Below are 22,951 nucleotides of genomic sequence, written 5' to 3'. Positions count from 1 at the left end.
CATTGGAGAAGCTGGCCCTTTGCAAGGCCAACAAAAGAAAACAGCAACGATAAAAATACACTCAAAGCATCTGGGCTCTAAAGCAGGTTTGGTTTGGTTTTGGACTTCCCTCACACAAATTACCAGTAGTGTTTCAGACGGGTGCTAAACTAAGGAGAAATATCAGGAATGGAAACATCCTTAAGGTTGCTTGACACAGGTAAACCAGCGTATAGGCAAGAATTCAGTTCCACTGCCTTCATTATGGAAACTGCATCTGTAGCAACTTTGCAAAAAGGCATTATCTGCCCAGGAAAGCTGTCTCCTTCTGAGAGCTTGTGGCATTGATCTGGAAGATGCTATTATAGTGTCACCCACCCATGCCCACAGGATGCTCCCACTCATTCAGGAAGGTGCTCTCTCCACTTTCCATGCACTGTAGAAACGCTGATGAAGATCCAGGGAGGGGCCAATACCAAAGTAAACCCCATTAAGACAGGAGCTCCCTTCCTGTGTGTTTCATTATTAATACTGAGCTCAATTACTCTGATTTCTTCTGCTGATGAATTAGCAGCACCAGAACCAAGTCCCTGGCTGATATCCATTTGTCTTTGCTTATAAGTGCTAATGTGATCCTGTTCCTTTAAAATCAAACTCCTGCTTCAGTCACTTTACGTCTTTGCAACAATAACTGTCTTTTCACTAATTGGTTCTGTGTAAATGAAACAAGCTGAAAATCACTGTGGCACCAATAAATATTAATAAGTTATTGTTTGTTTTCTTTACCTTGCTTATGAATTCATACAAAGACAGTGCTAAGACATTAACTCCAGTCTATTAATTGCCACCTGATAATTGCCACCTGATACTTTTCTCCTGGATAATTAGGTACCCATTAGTTCTAATCAAGTAGTTACTTAATTATTGCAGTAATTAGTCTAATGGACTAGCAAATTGAAGCTTTATCACTTTTGGATACTTAATGTTCCTGACAGAGTACTTCACAAGTGTCAGGGTTCCTGATTCAGCAACCTGCCATCGATGAACCCCCTGCTGCCACCACCACCCCACCCACGCTGCTCCCCAGCCACTTGCCGAAACCACTCATGGTTGAAGACAGAGGCAACATACATTTGAGTCCTTCTTCCTTCTTGTTTCCCTGTCTATGCCTCCCCTCCTGTGCTCTTACTGCTCGGCTCATTCCACGCCAAAAGAACTTCGTTGGGAAATTAAATAACGTCTTGGCATGAAGATCACATGCATTAGACTATACGGCAGCGTGATTCAAGGGAAGGAGCTAATGTTGGCAGGTGTGGGAAGAAAAAAGCAACTGTGAGGGGAGAAATAATAAAGAGCTTTCGTGAATACTCAGATGCAGCCAGGCTTGGAGAGAAACAGGGAGAAGAGCAAAGCCAACTGGTGGTAAATGAAGGCATGGCTCCAAGGTCTGAGGCTGGTAATAGGTCTCTCTTTCATCTTCAAATCAGAGACGCAAATTGGACAGATTTTTACAGAATAAAAATAATGGAAGCTATTTTCTACCCATGGATTCTGTAGCACAGACTTGGTGGTAAAGTGATCACTAGCATTTCTCTGATCCATGTTTTTATGATTAATTTCATACTTAAATCTGAAGGGCTGTCAATCCTACATCTAGTGCTTCCACGATATTCATTTCAGAAAGGGCACGTGAAATGCCATCCTCACGCCTCTGTCCATGTACCTGTCCATACGTTGTCTTTGTGGATTGTGCTTGCTTTTGGATCTCAGTTTGATGCAAGCATAGACATTTAGGAGCAGCACAGCATTAAATGTGGATTTCTGTCTTCCATTGATCATCTGATCCAGATTCTCTCAAGACTTCTCATGTCAGATTTGTATCAGAATTGATCATCAAGCCCCTTGGCAAGTGTCATCTGCCCCAGGCGCTGCAATGTGTATCGTATAAAAGCTCACTGTACTGGGAAGGGGAGAAGAGGGGGGGAAAACAGAATTGATCCTGCACAGAAATAAAGAGTTTAACTCCATTCAATAACGCTTGACAACTTGCTAATGGTTAAACTACTTCACATATGTGGTAGGATTATGTATTCTGAAATAGATGTATTTATCTTTCTTGATCGGATATCTCATATTTCCACTACTGCAATGTCTGTAGCACAGTCTAGGGTTTTGTATGGAGAAGGGCTTCAGAATGTGCCTTTACTGAGTGCTGGAGGGGATGGGTTTCCAACCTGCCTAGGTTGGCTTCTGATGGATAGGAGGGAACAGAGAGAAGTAAAGGTTATTACTCCTCTGGGTGTTATAGAATCATAGAATCCTTTGAGTTGGAAGGGACCCTTAAAGGTCATCTAGTCAAACTCCTCTGCAATGAACAGCAGCTCAATCAGGTTGCTCAGAGCCTGGTCCATCCTGACCTTGAATATCTGCAAGGATGGGGCATCGAACAAGGCAAAGTTTTGCATTGAATCAGAGTTCTATCATGCTTCAAAACTGGTGTAATCTCGGTTACACAGAGTCCCCTCGTCAGCCATGTAAGGCATATTCATAAATCAAAATATACCCCATACCCGGTATCCTCACAAATGTCAGAATTTTATTTACCTAGAATTTTCCTCAGCACCTTCAAATTATCAGAACTGAAAAGCCAACAGTTTTCAGGGGAAACATAAATAAATTCTCCTAATTCTTCTTACTGTATGAAAAATAGACCCTTTTTTCAGTTAGGTTATAATCTTACCCAAAACACAACAGACTGTGACAAAGAGGTCACCAGCTCATGAGTTTTCTGCCATAGCCCCACGTGCATCCATCACAACTGGCTGCAAATGCTCATTTACTCTGAAGTTACTCTTCAGGTAACAGTCAATAAAACCTCATGCCGCTATTGAAAAATCACACCACAGAAGTGCTTAAACACCTGCGTGAGGCCACTGAGCAATAACAATCCCATGCACTCAAAGCAAAATTAGGTAAAGCATACTTGGCCCATTAAGAAAACATATTGCCTGAAATTACAGTGCCTCAGGATGCTTAGATTTTGCTCCATAGGATAGAACTACTGCCCTACCCAACACAGGACCTGTATTGACGTGAGTTCAAGTGCCTCAAACCGCTGTCTCTGTCGAAGGCTCCTGGCAGCAGAAATTTACCACTGAGCACCTCATCTGATTTCCCAGCATTGCTCTGACTTTTCCGTCCTGCTAAGAGTAAATTTGGTCCAAATTTGGACCAAAAAAAGGGTGTGATGGCAGAAGGGCAGCAGGTTGGGGGGTCCATCCAGGGGTCTCCCTCATGCTGTGCCCCTGCTGGGGCTGAACAGAGACCATCTGTCTCCAGCACTATCGATCCAACACAAGCACTAAATTCATTTTAAGGATGCTGAGAGAGCGAGAAAACTATATGTGACAGATGTTAGTCACGTTGCTTAATGTACTACTCGAAGGTGTTCAGATGCTCTGGTGATGAGGGTGCTAATAAAACCAATGCAGAATAGAATGAAACAGTCTAAGGGAGGATTTTCAGATTTATAAAGCTAAAAAGGGGTTTTAGCTTGAGGGGGGATTAAATGTCATACTGTCCACATCATGAATTTTCCCTCTGGATTTGACTTTGAATCACTTGTGCAGTTCTTCAGCAGTGACATGGCAACAGGGGAATTAGAAGACAAACTGAGAATACCTTTTATGTTGGAAATACCAGGATAAACAGTCCAATGATTATTGAGAGAGGGAGATGCAGAACTCATTAAGGCAAGATGGCTTGGAAAGATAATGATGGTGTTGCATGCAAAGGAAAAGTAGGAAAAAAAAAGAAGCACAAAGAAGCAAATTCCTTAGCACTCTTTCCCTATTTCTCTCTATGCACTTTCTAGTACTTCATTTCACGAGCTCAGTAGGCAATCAATTTTAGCTTGTATCAGTTCAGCAGTTTAAGATCTCCTTAATAATTTGGACCACTCCTGTTCAGTGGGTTGCACAGCTTTTGGGAAAGCCTGCATGTTGTTCTGGGGAGGAGTGCGAGCACAAAGAGAAGGAACAGTTGGAGAAGCAAGATGCTTCCAATTTGTCTGTCCAAATCTAAGATCCTTTTATGGGGTGTGGCTTATTATTGGAAAGATCTTAGTCTTCATCTCCTTGAGGAGTTCCTTGAGCACTGCTTTTATGCTTTGTCATTTTCTTGCTTTTGTGCACAGGGAACAAATGCCAGCCCAGAGGATACAAGGGACAAGACAGACCAAAGATAATTGTTCAGCCTTATGCCACTGAATAAAGGGTTGTTCGTCTCTATGGGAAAGTTGTAGCGAAGTAGCTACAGGGTGACATACAGAACGCCATGTGCTTCCTCATGAGCACTTCTGGTGAGCATTAAGTGCAAGATACCTTGCAGAAAGAGAATAGAAATTAGCCTTAAGGGAGATGCCCTGAAGTGGGGGGTACTGATTCATGGGCAGTCTGGTTCTTGCTTGCATCCCCTGAGTGTCACAAGCGGCTGCAACTGGATGATGAGAAGAACTTGGTGCCCAAGAAGTCCAGAAGAGCCCTGATGACCTCAGGGTTAGAACTGAAAAGGAAGGATGACCAATCATTCTGAAGTCTGGGCATGAGGATGATTGAATTCTTGGACAGAGGGATCTTTGCTTTTTGGTGTGAGTTCGTTTTTTTTTTTTTCTTCAGGTTCTTCTCAGCTGCCTGTCAGACTGGGCCATGATGAAACTCAACATCTTGCAGAGACATAAAATGGAAAATAGGCAACTCATCAGAAAAGTAGCAGCTGTTTTACACCATCACAAAACAAAATCATCACACACTAAAAACTAGATTTAGCAGTTTAAAAGAGCCGCTAACACAAAATTAGCTGGAGACAACAGCGTGATTTTGTAACTGACAGTGCTTCATTCAAACGCCCTAATTCATGTAAAAACAACTTAGCAAACATTAAATGCCTGATGCTTTTGGAAAGGGGAAGAGCATTCAGACTTCCAATGGCTGCTAGGAAGAATGCGTAGATTTATCACATCTTTTTTTTTTTTCTTTTACAAATTTTAAATAAGCATCATATCAAAAGTACAACCTCTTAAATACCGATGGTGCTACAGTCCCCCTGACAGAGGGAGACACCACTTTCTATTGGCAAGTCATTGCGTTTATTGTGGGCTGAACCATGGAAAAAGGCTGTACGAAACTTTTGTGATGAATGAGATGAAATAAGGTGGCCGTGAGCGCTTTGGATCATCAAGTACTTCAATAATTGGAGAGGATATAAAGAACCAGCTGCCTTTTGAATGACCATTCTGTTGCCTTCTGATACATGCACACGATCTGCTCCAAATGCTACATAAGCTTTCCTTTGCCCCAGAAGTATTTCTCAGCGAGGATGAAAATTTCCCTGTGCTATTGCTACGTCCTGCCCATAGCTAACACAGCTTCTGAGGGTTAGAAACTTGCCTGGCAAGAAATGTATCTAAGTTTATTAATACCAGAGTGTACGTGGCTTGGCCAGAGGTCTGTCATCTAGCAGCCACGAAGGGGTGATTTTTGACTGTTTGGAACTAGATTTAAGTTGTCCATATGACTACTAAGAGAAGAATTGGGCTTATTTTTTTATTTTCTCCCAAATCAATCTAATGTTAGCATCTAGTATATTTTCCCTGCCTGTGGAATGGGCTCAACTCCATTGTCCTTAACAGTCTCTGTGGGTTTGGTAAAGTTAATAGCTTAGAAATAGCTTGGAAGATTAATAATAATACATACGTGTCAAGAAGGGAATATTACCACTGACAGTAATAGCAGTTATGCTTGTGTAGATGAAATCCACATGCTTTTCAAGAGAGGCAGGTCTCTGACAGCTCCTTTCTGACCTGAGTTACTGGGAGCACGTGCAGCGCTCAACAAAACAGCCCTGTTCTAACTGAGGTGCTTCCATGTCTCCTGCAGTGGTAAATCCCTTTGCACTCCTCGTCTTGGGTGATTCTCCCATCAAGTCTCATCCAGCTGCTGTCTGACAAAGCAGTCCTGGTCTGGATACAGAATAAGGGAGGGATAAATATTAAGCTGAGGCCCAGCTATTTGTTCGGTGCAGACAAGTTGTGGCCCTGAAGAAGTATTTTACCTTCCAATAAATTGAAGGGGTGGGGATGTATAATGTGCCCCATCCTTCAAGGGTATTTTTATTTAGATCCCACTCTTCAAAAGACCATATATATGGATGTAAGAGTCAAGGTGCAATCCAAAGTCTGAGAAGCTATAGACTCTTTGAGACAGTCTCTGATGGATCTGAATTTTTCAGCTAAAGAACATCTACGCTCTTGACCTGAGACCTAGAATTCACATTTCAGAAATTAAATGAGCTTCATTTTCTAAAAGACATTAGACCAAGGCTGGGCTACACAAAAGGTAGCCTCAGAATTTTGATGAAGACACTGTCATGACAAGGAGACTTAAAACCTGACATATCTTGCTTCTTTTGGAAAGCCATACCTGGTTTGTTATACCACATTGTGTCTTGTTATATAACGTGTCAGAGCCAAAGGAAAAGTGGAAGTTGTTTTGGATTGAACACCTCAAAAGGCAGAAGGCTCAGTGACCTAGATGATCTGGCCTTGTCTTAAATTACTCTCTTCCCAATTTATCCTTAGACTGTGCCAAAAACCTGCCAAAGTATAATGGAAATGTTTGTGACCCCTGCCAAACAGTGAAGACTCTGGCTCTGAGATACCTCAGATGTCTTGATTAGACTGAAGGAGCTGGGCCTGAAAACAGGGGAGTGTGAAAGGAAAGGAAAAGTATTTCCTACCTGCTGCTGCAAAGCTGGGACTCACGTCTGAGTGCTTGTCCTGCTCCTTCCGTACAGACAGACTGACTTTCTCAAGAGAGAATTCAACCTGCTTTAAAAAAAAGAAAAAGTTAAGATTAAAGTTAAAATTAAAATTAAAGAAAAATGGTGGTGGGGCAAGAAGACAAGAGCCTCCTCCCACAAAACGGCTGTATTCGGCCACTAGGCAATGGACCCCTCACCCTTTCCTTGATGCAAATACTGACATTCTTGCAGCTGTGTCCCAAAATTGGGTTCTTCCAGAAGGCAGGCAGCCACCCAGATGTGCCACTGCTGAAGCCCTGAGGGAATGAACAGAGGACCAAAGAGCAGAGCCTGTGAGAAGATTGACTGCTCTTGTTTCAGATCAGATGGATGGCTCTAAACGACCTGGAAAGATGTTCCCAGAGCTCTGAGCCACAGCATTAAGAGCCAAGACACCACTAGCACTTCTGAAGTTGTTATTAGTGACTGAAGTAGCACTTGTCAACTGCGACTTCAGTTTCAAGCAATAGTTTAACAGCATCAACTTCAAGTAAGGTTATATCTCTGTGTGCCTGGTGTGCTGCTGACACTTAAAGGAAATAATTGGTAGACTTGGAGCAGGGGCAGACGCCAGTGGTAGAACAGTGGTAGAGGTTGGATTCTCAAAGCATAATTCAACAATTCTGCATGAAACAAGAGCTGAGAATCCATCGTAAGCCCTGGCATAAAAGGCACAAGGAAGCTGTAACCCAGCCTGCAGAAAGTGCTCTGCTCTGCAGTCATCACTTGTGCTGCTCTGACGTTTAAAGGCTCGTCTACAGCTGCAGTCTGCAGCCCTGTCCCAGTGAGAGGACAAAAACATGTTGCCCCTCACAGTTCTTGGCTGGCTTTTTTGGAAAGCACGTGTAATGCAATCTCCAGCTGATTTTTGGCTTGAGGACAGCAAAGCCAAGAGAAAATATATGTGTATGTGTGCTTGTGTGCTGTGGAATAGAAGACAGGAAATCGTCTGGAATGAAGCGCTCAGTCTCATTTTACCTGTAGCTTGGCTGTGGGATGCTAAAATAGAGGAATTAGCATGCAAATCCAGCAGTCCCTTGGCTGTCATCACCTTCCAATTAGCTGCATTTGATTTCGGTGGGCGCTGATGGATTGTGTCAGCAGGTGAGGCAGTATGGCTGAGAGGTGCTCTGGCTGCCACGGGCAGTAGAAGGTTGTGTGTGCGCCTGCTCTTCCCCTGTGCTGCCTGCTGGAATGATGCTGGCTGCCAAAGGAGAAGCACCAGAGGAACTAATTCTGATTTGAGTGTGGCCAGCAGGGTTTTAGCAGACTACACTATAGCTGTACGATGTATGTGAATTAGGAGGATGTCTTCAAAGCGAAGAGAAGCTTGTGCTTGGTGAAATAATTTGATGAAACAGAAGAACTGCCATGAGAAAAGGGCTGCCAGGGGAATGAAGCCAAGACAGATGTGACTTGGTCACACCAATAAGTTAGGGAAATTGCATTTACAGAGCAATTTTAAAGCACAGACATGTGATCCAATTTGCCCAGAAAACTGGATGTTTCCATGAATAAAAGCAAGCAATCCCAATCCTCTGTAAGAGTTTTAGTTTTGTGAAGGGCCAGAAAATTCAGTATCTTTTCTGTTTGTTCATTATAAATAAAACTCTGAAAGAAATAGACACAGACTTGGATAAAAGAAAAAAAGTTCAGAGTAGATTTGTGAGTCATTGTCATAGAAATCATGCTTGAGTTTGTATACATAGACAGGGTTGTCAAGAGGAAAGTATGGGAGCAGAAGAGAAAGAGGCAAAGGATTAGTATCTCCAAAGTCAACACAAAATTGGAGGGTGGGGATGCTGATGAAGGGCCTTCAGTCAACGAGAGTAGTATCAGTGAAGGACTGAGTCACAGATGTGCAGAATTCACAAAGTAAGCAATGATGTCAAAAGTGACTGATGGGTCAAGAGCCTGGGGCTGGCATTCTGCTCTCAGGTTTTGCCCAAGAAGAAATAGGAAAAGGTTTTGTTGAGGTTTCGTTATTTCAGTGAGACTTATAGTTGGGTACACAGAACAGAGGAGGTGGAGAAAGAAAACTGAGCAAGCCTAGAGAGGAAAGGGAGCAGGGTCTCCAGAGATGCTTACATAGACAAGGAGAAATACTTACAAATTGAAGAAATAAAGCACTTTATAGTGAGAGCTGAAATAGAGAGAACAGTGAAAGGTTCAGGAGTATGAGAAAGGAACTGAGAGGGGAAATTGAAGATCAAGACTTGAAATTAGACTTCTGGGTTATAAGGATATGAAAGAGAAGAAAAATGCTTGACACTGAGATGGCAGAAGGAGGAAGAAGGGAAAAACAACTTGATTCAATTTTCACTTCAGAGAAGTCAGCAAGAGCATTGAGACTTTATTTGCAGAAGCAGCCACGCAGTGGCAGTGAGGTCCTTGTATCTCATGTTGGATGATGGGGCACTGGGCAGCCTGATCTAGTTGGTGGCAACCAGCCCATGGCACAGGTTGGGGCTGGTGAATCATTAAGGTCCCTTTCAACCCAAGCCATTCTGTGATTCTAAACAGTCACTAGAGCTCTAGAGCATATGCAGATGATATAATAAACTATACAGCCTTTACACTGAAGTACAGTGGGTACTTTCAGAGTTTTATAGTATGTGTTTAAGTCACACCTTCACCTCAAGATCTTCTAAATTCTATGAGCTATTAGCAGCTGGAAACGAAAAATATAGCACAAACTTGCAGGAAAAATATTGCAATTCCTATACAAGCTTGTAAATACTGGTATTGTAGACTGCAGGTGGGTGCATGTGTTTTATAATTCCAGAAAGTGACAGGTAGGGGAGCTCTTATAAATTTATTATTATGCAATAAAGCACACCAAATGTAAGAAAATATGCTAAGTTTAGTGAAGAGAAAAGGAGAACAAAAGATTATTTTAGAACCCTTCCTCTTTTGTAGAAATTGGTCTGGAATTTAACAATATATGTCAAGTGAGGCAATTGTTTTGTTCCAAAGTAAAATTCCAAGGAGTGTTTTTTACATTTACACATGAATGGTGAGCCATCATCTTAAGCTGACCACAAATTTCTAATTTTCCCTCCACAAAATCATTCTTTTCTTATTTCCAGCATGACCTGGGGCCCACATATACTAAGACTTCTAATGTAAACAATTTCTTCAACTTGTTCATCTTCCTCTAATTTATTACATATAGAGTGTGCTACAAATGAAGGGAGAAAAGGGAAAGTTGAGGAAGAAGTCAAAAATGAAGTTGGAAGGAGATGTTAGAAGCTGGGACCAGGGCTGGAGGAGGAGAGGACACTGTCAGGAAAGAGGAGACAAAAGCTGCTCAGATGTGGAGGAGAAGTGGAGCTTGAGTGGACCAGACAACTGTGCCAGGATGGGAGCAGAGGAGATTCCAGCTCCAGCCTGACCTGCCAAAAGGGCATCACAGTTATTCTAAGAGCAAGGAACAGTGAGAAATGAGTTCAAGCTACTGTTCACAACAACATCCCATTTTCGTATAGCTATAATAACAATGGGACTTTGAGCTATGTGTCATCTCTCACTGCTGCTTTGGATTACCTTAAAACAGAGTATGCCAAAGGAACTTAGAAGAGCACCGCCGCCGTTGGCACCTGCCCCACATCAGGGCTGCAGATCTTTCCCGCGTCTCGCTCAGATTGAGAGCTTCTGTCCTCGAAATGTTAAACTCGTTATCTGGAAGGTGTGGACAGTCTTGAGTCTCACAGCGCTCAGAAGAAATCTGACAGAAGTATGTATGTCACAGGGTGGGGTGTGGGGGGAAAACTCCTGAGAAATGTTGAGCGCGTGTGTATTTTTGGCAGGGGATACTAGCCAGACTTGTCAGCTGATAGCATCCATAGAGCCGGAAGACTGAAAATGAACTGCATTGCAACAAACAGAAATTTCACCACTGAAACAGCACACTGACATTTATATTAGCTCCGTTTGACACAACCTGACGGGCTCGGCTGGGCTGGAGCAATGCCCATGCAGCATCCACCCGCTTCCCCCTTCCCCAGCCCTTTGCCATATGCCCTTCTCTCTGTCCTGGGAAGGAAGGAGATCCTACCCACCCCGATGCTGTTGGCTGCAGGAAAGGCAGCTCCTTGGCCAACAAAACAAAGCCAAGAGTGGGAAGCTGAAGAAGCAAAAAATGCTGTTGTATGCGTAGACAGTGCTCTCATGCTTCCCTGATTGTGGGGAGCCTGACAAGCTGAAGAAGAAACTTGGTAGGGTCAGGAGAGGTTCCCCTCCTCCAGGCTATGCTGTGCTTTGATACTGAACCAGAGCGACCTCGGTAAAGTTACCTGATTTACCTGGAGGTGGTAGGCAGAGAATCCACTCCAATAAATTGTATCAATTTAATGGGGATCGTATACGAGAGAAAGGGAAGTCCAGGCCCTCGGTCCCTGGGGCTACTTTGGGGGCTGACTGTCAAGGTGTGTTTTTTATTGTGTGTACCGCTTGTCTGATGATAGGAACTAAATTGAGAAGAGGCTCATTTCTCACAGGCCACTGAGCAACCAGAATGTGCTAACTGTCATACGTAGGAAGCACTCAGGTGTCGGGATTGTCAAGAGAGAAAGTGCAGCGCTTTTTATTAACTGCAAGAGCAATCAGCTCTGTCTGGGTCTGCTCAGTCTTGTGGAAACACATAGTTCACACTGGGCAGTGCTCAGAGGCTTAACACAGGTATCAGCTCTGAGCCTCCAGTAATAACTTCACATTAAGGCTGATGCATTATGGACTGTTGCATAGTCACAATTATACTGGTGGTACCTCATAGCCTGATCTCTGACTTAAAGGCATTTTCTAAGTCTGAACAGGTCCAATATTGCATGGTTCAGTAGCGTATTTAAACAATATTTTGTCTTGCATGGTTGATGGAAAGGCTGACAAGACACTTTTTGTCTGTCTTTGTGCCCTGCTCAGAGAGTGGTTGTGCTGGACTGGACTCAGAACTCAGCAAATGTCCAAATCTAGTGCTTGATCTAGCAGAAGGCAACCCTGCCTGTGGCAGGGGGCTGGAACTAGATGACCTTTGAGGTCCCTTCCAACCCAAGCCGTTCTATAATTCTCTGATTCTACAAAACGTGTCTACTTCAGGGTAATATCATAGCCAGGCCACATGGTGCATGGTAGAAGCACCCTAAAAAGAAAGGCAGTGAGGAAGATGACTTCACAGCACTGGAAGCCACTTCCTCAGCTCCACCTAGTCCTTCCCTGAAAGCTGTAAAAATGACTCTAAATTTTTGGAGGGTTAAACTTGCTTTTGAATTAAATTTGATGAGCTTAGTTTGAATTAAATTTGGATTAAATTCAATCACAATTAAAAAAAAAACCACATTTCTGAAAACTGGTTCTCGTAGTAGCAATGTTGCCTTTCGCTGGCTGTATAAAGGTTGAATGTATCCAGATTTCATCTGCATTTCCTGATACCACATCACCACTGGGCAGTGCAAGAGAAGCTCTGGGGTTTTCTCTTCACAGTGAGGAGAGACCCAAACCCCACAACCTAAATCCATCATCACAGGTGGTTCCCTGCAGCATGCATAGGAACGAGGCCAAATACCCCAGAGTCGCTACATTGCTTCCTTACCACCTGGAGGTTATCAGAAATGGCATCAAGGGCTCCATCTCTGTTAAGAAGTCAGCACTTAGCTGGGAGCTGCTACTCCACAGTGGGTCCCCTCCAGGAGTTGGACTCTGTGATTCTTATGGGTCCCTTCCAAATCAGGATATTCTACGATTCTATGATTCTGTGAACCAGAACTGGAGGAATCTCTAACCTGTTGCCTCAGCTGGTAGTTTTCTGCCAGAAATAAGCACACTATTACTTTTCACTAGCGTAAAATCAGTACACAATTAAATATATATATGACTGTAAGGTTCCAATCTGTTTATTTCACCTCTTTACCCAGACAAAGCCCTGAGAACAGCATTAAAGCCAGAGGCCAGCTGGGCCAACAGAAATGTTCACGGCTGACTGAAGCACAGCACTCACTTGCAAGCACAGAAAATAACCTACTATACCAGAAAGAGAAAAATGAAATATCCAAGGCCCACCAGCCACTGCGGAGCCTGAATCTCTCCCTTTTCACATTCTCTCATATTGTCTTGTGGTGCCATAGGAAACACAGACCCTTGGAGCCTTGCACATGATTCCCCGGCCAGGTGGCATGCCTTGAAGACGAGAATTGACACATGGGTCACTCAGCTGTACAGTGGTCTGTGTCCTTAGCAGGTGCTTCAATGTCAAAGGTATTAAAGCTGGTTATTTTCAGCTCCGTGCCAAGAGCCGAAAAAGCTTGTTCTTTCTCTATCCCCACTGTAATTAAGTTTATAGGCAAGGACTATCAGCTAGGCTAAGAGTTGAGCTGTCAAGTTAAGAGAGAAACGTCAGCAAGGCAAAACCTGCCAGCTGGAAAGACAGAGCTTCTGATGGTGGCTGTACTTTCTGGAAATTATCTCTCTAGTCTCATCCTTCACATGTTTCCCAATATATCTCATCTTTCTCTCTGTCTCTCACATACCCAGGTGCACACAGGCACATGTGAGTTATGCGCTATAGTGTCTTGCTTTGGTGGATTGCCTCTGTCTATATCGAAATATATATAATATAGCTAAGGGCTCTATCCTTCTTTCAGCTACATCAGTATAATGCAGACTTCACCTCAGATGATTTGACTCCAGACACAGGCTGTTCTGATTTTCAGCTGGAGCTGGCAAGACCACCTCTGGAAATCATCTCTATCCAAATCCATGCGTTCCTTGGTACAGTAATTACTGGGTTAATTGCAGTAGAATCTCTACAATTAGTCAATCTTCACAACAACCCCGAGAGTGAGGTAACTCGTACCTTCAGAAGGGGTAGCTGAGATGCAAGAATAATGAACCATTGATTAAGATCTCGAAAATATTCAGCAGCAGAGTGAGATTTCAGCCCCAAAAACTGGAGATCACTGTCCTTGCTGGAGCATCTCATGGAGCAGGGCCCTCAGCAGGCATTGCTGGCTGCCAGCTGTGCTGCCTTCCTCTTGGCAGAAACACAAAAAATCCTTTCTTTTTTGATTCAAACCCTTCTCAAGCCAATGTAGCAAAGACAGAATTCTCTTCTAGTAGATCCTGCTAAACTATGGGGACGTGTAAAAACCCATCACCCTTAATCCAACTATAAACAGAGGCAGAGAAATAATTCTCAGTGCAGTGCCTTACTACTGGACCTGGCTATGTCACTCTGTATCCCATACTACTCAGAGCTGGAAAAAGCATCATCATGATCATCATCACATTCCAGCTGAATCTAGAGCACTTGGCATGTCTGCATTAGTATTTGCAAAGGAAACTGGCAAATCTCCCTCTTGGGAGGGAGAAGCAAGGACTGTACTGGAAGTGCCATGGGCTATGAGATGCACTGGCTTTCAGCCCTAGTGGGTTTGCAGCTCTCAGTTGAGGTTGCTGCAACTGCATGATGTAAAGTTGCCCCAGATTCTAAACCTCATCTGCCACCAGATTTGTTTCTTCTCCTATGGCTTTCCACTTCACATCTGGGGTTTTCTCAGACCTTGGTCCCAGATGACCTCTGTGAGACTGGCTGATACTATAGCAATCCAGAAACACCTGCACCTGAGGCATAGGACCCTATAATCTATGATATATTCCCTTTCCCCTCTTCAATTGTCCTTCAGGACTTCACCTGGCCTGAATCTGCCTTAGCCTGGGAGATGCGACAAGAACGCAGCCAGTGGCAACATGGCAGCAATACCATACACATTAGTTAGGATTAAGCTGTCCCATCCAGAGTCTGCTCACAAAACCAGGGAAGGGGTCTTGGTGGAGGCTTGTAGCGTGTTGTACACATTCCAGTTGTCTCTGGAACAAGTTAAACAAACTGGAGGATGATGTGATTCTTTTTACCACATCTCCTGGATGTGGCATTGCACTGCAAAGCCCAAAATTGAGCCCCAGATTTTTCATAAAGAAAACTCCTTCAACCATCCCACTACCACTGTGATTCTGAAGAGTTTCCTAAAATCACAAGAAATCAGACAAGGTTGAGGGGAAGGAGATACAGGAACTGAGTGGTAAAAGGTTTCATAGGCAGATAGTAGAACAGTGAACGTACAAAAGGAGTGTTCATACCAGTTGGGGGGCAGAGGGAAGATGGGGCCCTTTGAAAGTTCGGCAGCAGATTTTCCCTACTACTACTCTGTTTTGCTAAAAAATATTAAAATTAAAAAAAAAAAAAAGGGAGGAGACGGCATGGTTGCATGAATGACACAGTTAGAAAGTCTTCCTTTAAGCATCACTGGTAGGTGAGACAGAGAATCAGGTTCATGTGATGCACTGATATCCTATTTAAGTAAAATCAAAAGACTGAGGATCGGGGGGCAGTTTAGGTCTCTTCGTGAATGGCTGAGGTTTAAGATGCTCTGTGATATAATCTGGACAATTTATCATCACTATCCCCCCCACAGAGAGGATAATTAACACTGCAAAATGCAGTAGGCTCAGTGCACCCCTTTCTGATGTCAGGGGCCCATTTTAAGGTCAATGATTGAAATGCTCCGATGGTGTCAGCTGAGCTTTTGCATCCGTTGCTAGGATTTTACTCACCAAGGACTCTTAAGGTGATGTATGTTCATTAGTTTACAGGAAGATATAATTACCCATCCAAACTGCACCATGTTTCATTTGCTACTAACCTTCTGATTCACCTAGGTAGGTGGCAATGAGTGCATTTGCTAACTGGTGATTACCAAATTAGTTGCATGATAAACCTTTTTCAACATACCTTTTAGGAAAAAAAAAAAAGTAAAATGAGTAATGAGTTGATCTTTTCCTTCGGCATGCTGTAATTTTTATTCATTTAACTTGAGCCAATTTATTAGGAGAGGGAGGGAGAGAGCTTGTGTTCCTTTGCACTCACATTGCAGAAGAGACAAACAACAGGAAAAATTCTGAATGTAGTTATATTTAAAAATTCACATTAATTATAAACCCATATACTCTTCGTAAAGGCAAGGGCTACAGCCTGGCTGGGGGAGGGAATAAGGGGGTCATGTATAAATTGTCTCCCAAGGACCCCACTGAAATTTCCATAGCATTCACCATATGACACTGATGTGTGAAAATTGACATGAAGATTTGAAAATTGGGACCGAGGGAGACCAAGCATAAAATAACTTCAATTTTGCGCTCTCTCTGTCTCTCGGAGGAATAGTGCAGTGGACTGACCAACACAACACAAACAAGCAAAGAGGAGAGAAAAAAAATATTCAGGGAGAAGGATAGGAGTTATTAAAGAGAAAACACACTCCTCACTCACAGAGAGAAAGGATGATCAATGGATTTAGTCACAGAGAAATTCAAGCAGAAAATTGCTGCTGTTTTTTATCTGAGAGGCAGAAAGTTTAACCAAACCAGAATTCTCTCGACTCACTCCAAGGCAAACAGCGAAAAAAACAGTGCTTTGTGAGATGGTAGAAGTGAGTGTTTGTGTGCACGTGTGTATATTTTTGTGTGTGATTTTAGTTTTATGATGCCAAATGAATTGTTATGCAGAGCCCTCACCTCCAGAAGTCTGCAACCGGGAAGATTTTATAAGGTGTTTATAATCTGCCCTGAGATTTGAAATCTCACCAAAATTAGAAAGCCAACCTGATCTAGCAAGAACAGCCATCAGATGGAGTCACTGCACTCAGCTGCTAACACACAAGTCCTATTCCTTCTTCAGAATGAGGATAAACACATAAAATCACCAATAATAGATCAGGAACAGAACAAAACAATCAAATTGAAATGTTTTTGGTCTGGCTCCTGTAGTTTGTAAAGGGTTAAACATTTTACTCTGGACAGACTGGCACTGTTTTAAAATGCTGTATACTTTCTCTCAATTCCTTCTCTTTGGGATGATCTGTGGTGCTGAATGTGGCTTTTTAGGACCGAATTTTGGCATTCTGGGGGCTCTCGCTGGCTCTTCTGCTTACACAAAATCAAGTATGTAAGCCTCAGGACTTGCCACTAGTGCTTCCAAAATCAGATCATTATGCAAAGGCAGGAGGTACCAAAGCATCACCGAGCTGGGGAAATAACAGCATACTACATCTCCTGGAGTTTAACTGCTATTCTGGGAATAGATGTCCATAATTTTCTTTGCACTGGTTAGCTGTTCAATAGTTCACATCCACAGATTATTGGTCAAAATGCCTACCAGAGTTGGAAATACTCTTTAGGCTCTCAGCAGGACCATCCAACACTATAGCAGTGTGACGTGGACAGACATATACTCTATCTGTAAGACCATGGATATTTCTTAAAACCCAGACCTGTTATAAGCTGCATCTTAAAAAACCACATCTGTGCAACCTGTTCTAGGTAGACATTCGGCACTCACCATCACTACTGCAGAACTTCAATCCTGTTGCTTGTGCTGCCATTTGCCTTTGCGGATCACAAGTTGCTTGCTGCTCTGTTATCCCAAAGACATCTGTAAGACAAAGGAGATTTAAGTCTGTACATTTTTGTTGTGGAAGAAAGGCTGTGAATGTAGATAGATACGAGTTATAGACTGCTTTAGCTCTAAAACTAGTTGTTCTGTAGTTCCTGTAGGTCTTAATGTCATTCTCAGTCAGAGAGGTCGCACTGTACAGTTCTGAACACCCTACTGCCTCACCAGACAATTTTTCTCAAGCTTACTTATTTTATTTAGCACATAAGGTTCCTTGTGCTTGCTGATATGATGAGCTACAAGACCAGTGTTCACATGCTATGGATCTCATTTATTATGAAGTGTAGTATAAAATAATGAAAAGTAGCTCCAGCCATCCCTTCTCTCTCCAGGGTATCTCAGCACCCTTATGGATGACCGCACACGTAGTCAGCTCCATAGAAACAAATGGAGAGGAAATGGCACTGCACTGCTCAAAGCTGGAGGACTGAGTGCCTTTGGTCTAGAAGCATACTTCATCCATAGCTTCTGTTGAAGGTATATTACAGAGGTTATTGAAAAAAAAAACAAAAAAGCATTTATATTTTTTGCAGAAATATGGGCCTTGTAGGTACTGGGGAGCAGGCCGAAAGGAGAATTCTCTATTACAAAGGTCTGTAGGAAGTATTTGTCAATAAACACCTTGAGGTGTTTCCAATAGCTGCCAACAAAAAATACTCCACGACTCATAGACTAACTAACACAAGAGCTGCCAGTCGTTGACTCTTAATGCTCTACTGAGCATGAAAACAATGGCATGAAAACAATCTGAAAAGGCCTTGCAGGTAATTTCACAGGGAACAAGGAATGCCAGGCTGATTCTAATTACCGACACCGTGGACATTTAAATGAAATTTTGTTCTTTATAACATGCCTGATATAGAAATGCAACATTAGATGCCTTTTTATGTGCCTTCATTTCGTTTAGCTCAAAATATGTTTTTGAGTTTATTTTTACAACTAGGAAAACTGGAACATCACATAAAAACAAACAAACTTGAAATTCTTCCAATGATCCCTCTATTCCAGTAGCTGAGGCTTTAAGGAATGCCATGAGAAAACTGCAAGAATTAATTGCAAGAATTAATAATAGTAACAATAAAACAACAACAATAATAATGATAATAGTAACAATAATGTTTTTTTTTTTAATATTACATGAGCCAAAACTAAGATCCAAGGCCAGAGTACCTAATTATTTCATTTTCTTTTATGAGACTGTTGTAACACACTGGCCATGAGACTGCATTGCCTTGAAATATCATTTAGTATTGCATGTCAAAGAAGCTGTCTTTTATTTATATACTTAAATCTATTTGCAATCTGCCTCAACGTGGCAAGGTTGACGCCATCTTCCTTTCAATGAACTCACATTGTCGAGTTACTTTTAATACACAAACTGTGAGAACAGAATTTGGCCCAGTATTTTCAGCAGTACTTTTAGATCACTCAAGGAATCATTCTAAGGACTAATTTTCTGATGTCAGGGTGTCTTCCGTCCTCTCTCTTGTGTTAATGTTTGCATTTCAAATACTCTTTAAAGTACTTGAATTTCTCACCTTTAGATCCTTCTTGATTTATGTATGACCTTTATGGTCTCTTTTCTCTAAAAGGCCCGCTTATTCCAATAAAAAGGTGATTTTTAAAAGAATTTGTCTTTATTTATATATAATCATAGTACAGATTGCATCAAATGCTTTAGAACATACATAAAAAACACTCAGCGTTTTTCATGCAGTTGGGAGATAGTCGTCTCCCTGTGAAGTTTGAGATGAAATATTCAAATGTAAGAGGAAGAAAAATATATCACCTACCTCAAAAAGGTCTTCAGAAACCTGCTGGGAAGAGTTTGAGGAGGAAAGATAGGAATGATATACGACCATTTTTGAGAAAGGACGGGATAATCCCATCGGTTACTACTATGGAGTAGTGTTTTCAAGGTTACTTTCAACTGCAGAGCAAATAGTTCGCAAGCTGTCCTGAAGATTTAGCTAGAAAAGAGAGGTTCTTAGAAGTAAAAAAGAGAGTCATAGGCCACTGGGTGCTGTGTAATTGGCACTCAGCCCCAGTTGCAGAGGTTGGAACTACAACCAAGCTTTCTCCATGTTGGAAGTAGGGGATATATTGAAGTTGGAGGCAGTTTAGTGAAAGCTCATTTGGACTACATAGTTCTGCAAAAATGAAAGCGCTTTACAAACAGCTTCAGAAGTAAGGCTGGAAGTATCAAGTCTCCACAGTTCTGAAATGTCCTCTTTAAACAGCTTGGAAATGCAGTAGCTTGATGTTTGTGTTTTACGTTTTTATTTTTTGCAAAATTCTGCATATATATATGTATCTATATATCTACATTAATGTAGATCTTTGCATATTACTGTAAAATTATTTTAAAAGCAAAAAAATCAAAATAAAACACTGGCTGAAGGAAAGGTAATATTTACCTTCAAATATCTCAGGAGGAAATTATTCTACCAGGTGGTGATCTGCATTGGGTTAATCAGACTTTTGCTTTTGGAAGCAGAAAGTGAAGGAAGAAAATCTCTGACTAATCTTAAGGTAGCTCATGGGTAAAATCATCAAAATGTATATAAGAAACAACACTTTTTGGTTTGAATGCATCCCATTTTTTACAGACAGAAAAGACTTCCTAAGGACATTCTTGCTATCTTAATACCTCAATCTTGTTCAGTGTCATTTCTGAATGAAACCATTGTTGAGGCAACACTGAGTTGAATAGCTCCATCAGCCTTCTTTAATTTTCTTGGAGATTATAGGAAAACCTCTATAAATCAGTTTTATGACCTCATGAAAAACTTGCAGTTGTATGGCAACACTTGCATGAATTATGAGATAGCCACAACAAGGACCAAAGATGTCAAGGATGCCAAAGCAAAGCTTTATATACCCTGGGACATGGCATTGCATTCCTCAAATCTGCTGTTGGCAGAAACACCAAAGGCAGACATGGAATCTAAACTTCTCTCTGTCTCCCAAATGCAGGGCAGGGATTTGGAAAAGCTGGGGAGGCACCATTAAAATAGCCTTGAAAAGGGTCATTAATCTGAAGATGTAGCAATTTAATTCTTCATTAGACTTATAAATTAAGGAGAATATACACCGGGAAAAAAAAAAAAAAAAAAAGCAACCAACATCATATACTTTGTGAAAGAAAGAATGCAGGACAAATGCTCTTTATTTTTTTTTTTCCAAAACAAAAATTCTTTGAAGTTTGCACAGTGTCTTATGCTATGAGACTTCATGCAGTTCCAGTGATTTAGTATCACAGAATAGACTTCCAGTTGGTCTTTCTTGGAATTCCTTCTCAATTACCATGATCTCACAGTCTTTTGCTCCCATGTGTTGAAATCAAAAGTCCCAGTCCAAGAATCACTGGGCTTTATGACATTTCATGGTACTGTAAACCTAAAGCAAAGCCTGAATTTTGCAACTTTAAATGATAACCTGAGAGACAAACACCTGGAGTGTGTTAGAGCTAGAGACAATCGTACATGTACCAACTATAAGTTATATGATTCCAACAGCACTGAAACACTTCATAACAACAAATTGATTTTGTCAGTACTACTTTTTGGAGGAAATCTGCAAGAAAGGTTCTGACTGTGCTAGAGAACCCAGGCCAACTTTCTGAGAGGACACAACAATATTTGGCTTTGAGCTTTAATGTTCTACCATATACTAGATAATTTAAAAAAAAATAGTGAAATATTCTAGTTTTGTCAAAATGTTTTTTTCTATTATTGACTCTAAATGAATCTTAAGATGTTTCTTGGCAAGAGTACTGAATGTTTCAATTGTCATCCGCATTCAGAGCAGAGTCAGACTCCCAAATCTCCCCCCATTGCTACTGAATAAAATGTTTATCCTCTTCCAATGGCAGCAATGTTCTATTTAGGCAGCCCAAACTTTTAGTCTGGGATAGAAGCAGCCACTGGATACAAGGAATTGGGGCTTTGTGTTGCGATTCAGACAAGCTCATATTCTGTTTTACTAGTCATGGCATCTTTCTTTGGAACAGAGAGCTGAGATGATGCACTTTCTGCTTTCCCCCTTCCCGAGGTGAGCTCACATTGCTATTTCCCCTAATCCTCTTGCCCAGGCCCTGCTGTTTGAGCCAATTCCCTGAGCTTCTTCTCTCTCTTTTTCCCCCGCCATTATTCCAGGTGGTTACCCATCCCATTTCACTTACTCCAGAGTGTCACCAGGTTGCCACCAAAATTGCTTCTGTTTTCTCTCGTGTTGTGTTCACTCTTTCTCTTTTTCAACTTTTAATCTCAGCTCTAGGTGAGGTGCACTGAGCAGTCATGATGAAGCTTCCAGGATGTTAGAAAGTAAACTGCTGGAAGAGGTCAGTGAGAGCAAAACCCAATAAAGCACAAGAAGGAAGTTTGATACATACGAACAAAGCAATTGGTAATGATGTGAAATAGTTGGGTCAACCAAGGGCTGTGCACAAATGAAAAGATTCACCTCCAAACACCTGAAAAGTTTACCTAACCTGCTTTTCCTTGACAGGAGCTAGTCTGTTGCCGTGAACCACTGCTAACAGCTTTACACCCTGTGTTTATTTGCACATCTCCAGACATACATGAGCATCTGGCCATCAGCAGCAGGGTGGATTCTTCTTTCAAAAGAAGCTCCTTAAATCCTATAAGCCTCCTGGCTTCCTTTTCTCTTCCATTCATTGCTGCTTATTACCTGAAAAGTGTGATTTAAGACCAGGTTTTCAATATCCTCTCTTAGCACCAGAAAAGCTGTTGAATTCAAAGGGATGGCCTCTGATGTATGGGTTTGTTTGGTGTAGAGGTAGCCTCGTTGAGCTCTTACTTCATCAGGCAGCCATCAGATAGTGCAACTCCCATTAAGGAGGGCAAAATTCCCTATTTGCCACGCAGGGAAGGTTTGCCTACGAAAGGAAGGTGATTTCTGAGATAGTTTTCACTTCTGGATGTCACAGACTTACCCAGGGAAAAAAAGAGAGAGAGAGAGAGGAAGGATGGAAGGAAGGAAGGACGGAAGGACGGAAGGAAGGATGGAAGGACAGAAGGAAGGACAGAAGGAAGGAAGGAAGGACGGAAGGAAGGAAGGAAGAATTCTCAACTCAGATTTTCCAATTTTCATGCTTAGTAAAAACTAAGTTTTTTTAAAATTCGTGATGAAAACCAATATCAGGAGTGGTGGCCACAGTATATTAGAGACTATCTCTCTTTGTTCCTTCTTTTCTGAGCTAGTGGCTGTGTTAGGTGGGAAATATTTTCCTTCCTTTGGTGTTTGCAAGCTGAGACCCTCTGGCTCTGCTCTCAGTATGGCTCCAGAGGATAATTAAATGAAATAATATCTTTTGTGGAATTACATTTTCATGAAATTCTTTGGAAAGTAGAGAATTTTCTGTTGTTTCGTCTCTGCCTCAGTGTCATTGCTAGCCTGTAAGGAAGCACACTGACACTTTCATGATATGTGCAGTACAACGACCTGAAGGGAACAAAATCCTAGTGCCTTGCTCAGATGGCCAATTCAACATGATTTTTCCCTGCTCTGGGAAGTCAGCCAGACTACCAGCTGCAGCCCATGCCACCCCTTGTTGGACCTGGAGGGCTCTTTCTTAGACCTCAATGAGAGCAG

The 22,951-nt window shown here is 42.0% G+C and overlaps 1 long non-coding RNA gene across 4 annotated transcripts in view; it reads right to left on the bottom strand.

Moving 5' to 3' along the window:
- LOC110403795 overlaps positions 1–22,951 on the bottom strand; it is a 101,719-nt gene that overhangs the window by 53,876 nt on the left and 24,892 nt on the right. For all 4 annotated transcript variants that reach the window (XR_002441835.1, XR_002441833.1, XR_002441834.1 and 1 more), the window contains 3 exons: positions 21,519–22,235; positions 17,222–17,314; positions 6,775–6,865 (listed from right to left, as the gene is read on the bottom strand). This is a non-coding gene — a long non-coding RNA (uncharacterized LOC110403795). The remainder of the gene's footprint in view (positions 1–6,774; positions 6,866–17,221; positions 17,315–21,518; positions 22,236–22,951) is intronic.

This window comes from Numida meleagris, chromosome 9 (genome assembly GCF_002078875.1).
Source record: "Numida meleagris isolate 19003 breed g44 Domestic line chromosome 9, NumMel1.0, whole genome shotgun sequence".
NCBI classification, from domain to species: Eukaryota; Metazoa; Chordata; class Aves; order Galliformes; family Numididae; genus Numida; species Numida meleagris.
The sequence above is the reverse complement of the archived record's forward strand: the minus strand, read 5'-3'. Positions and strand labels throughout refer to the sequence as shown.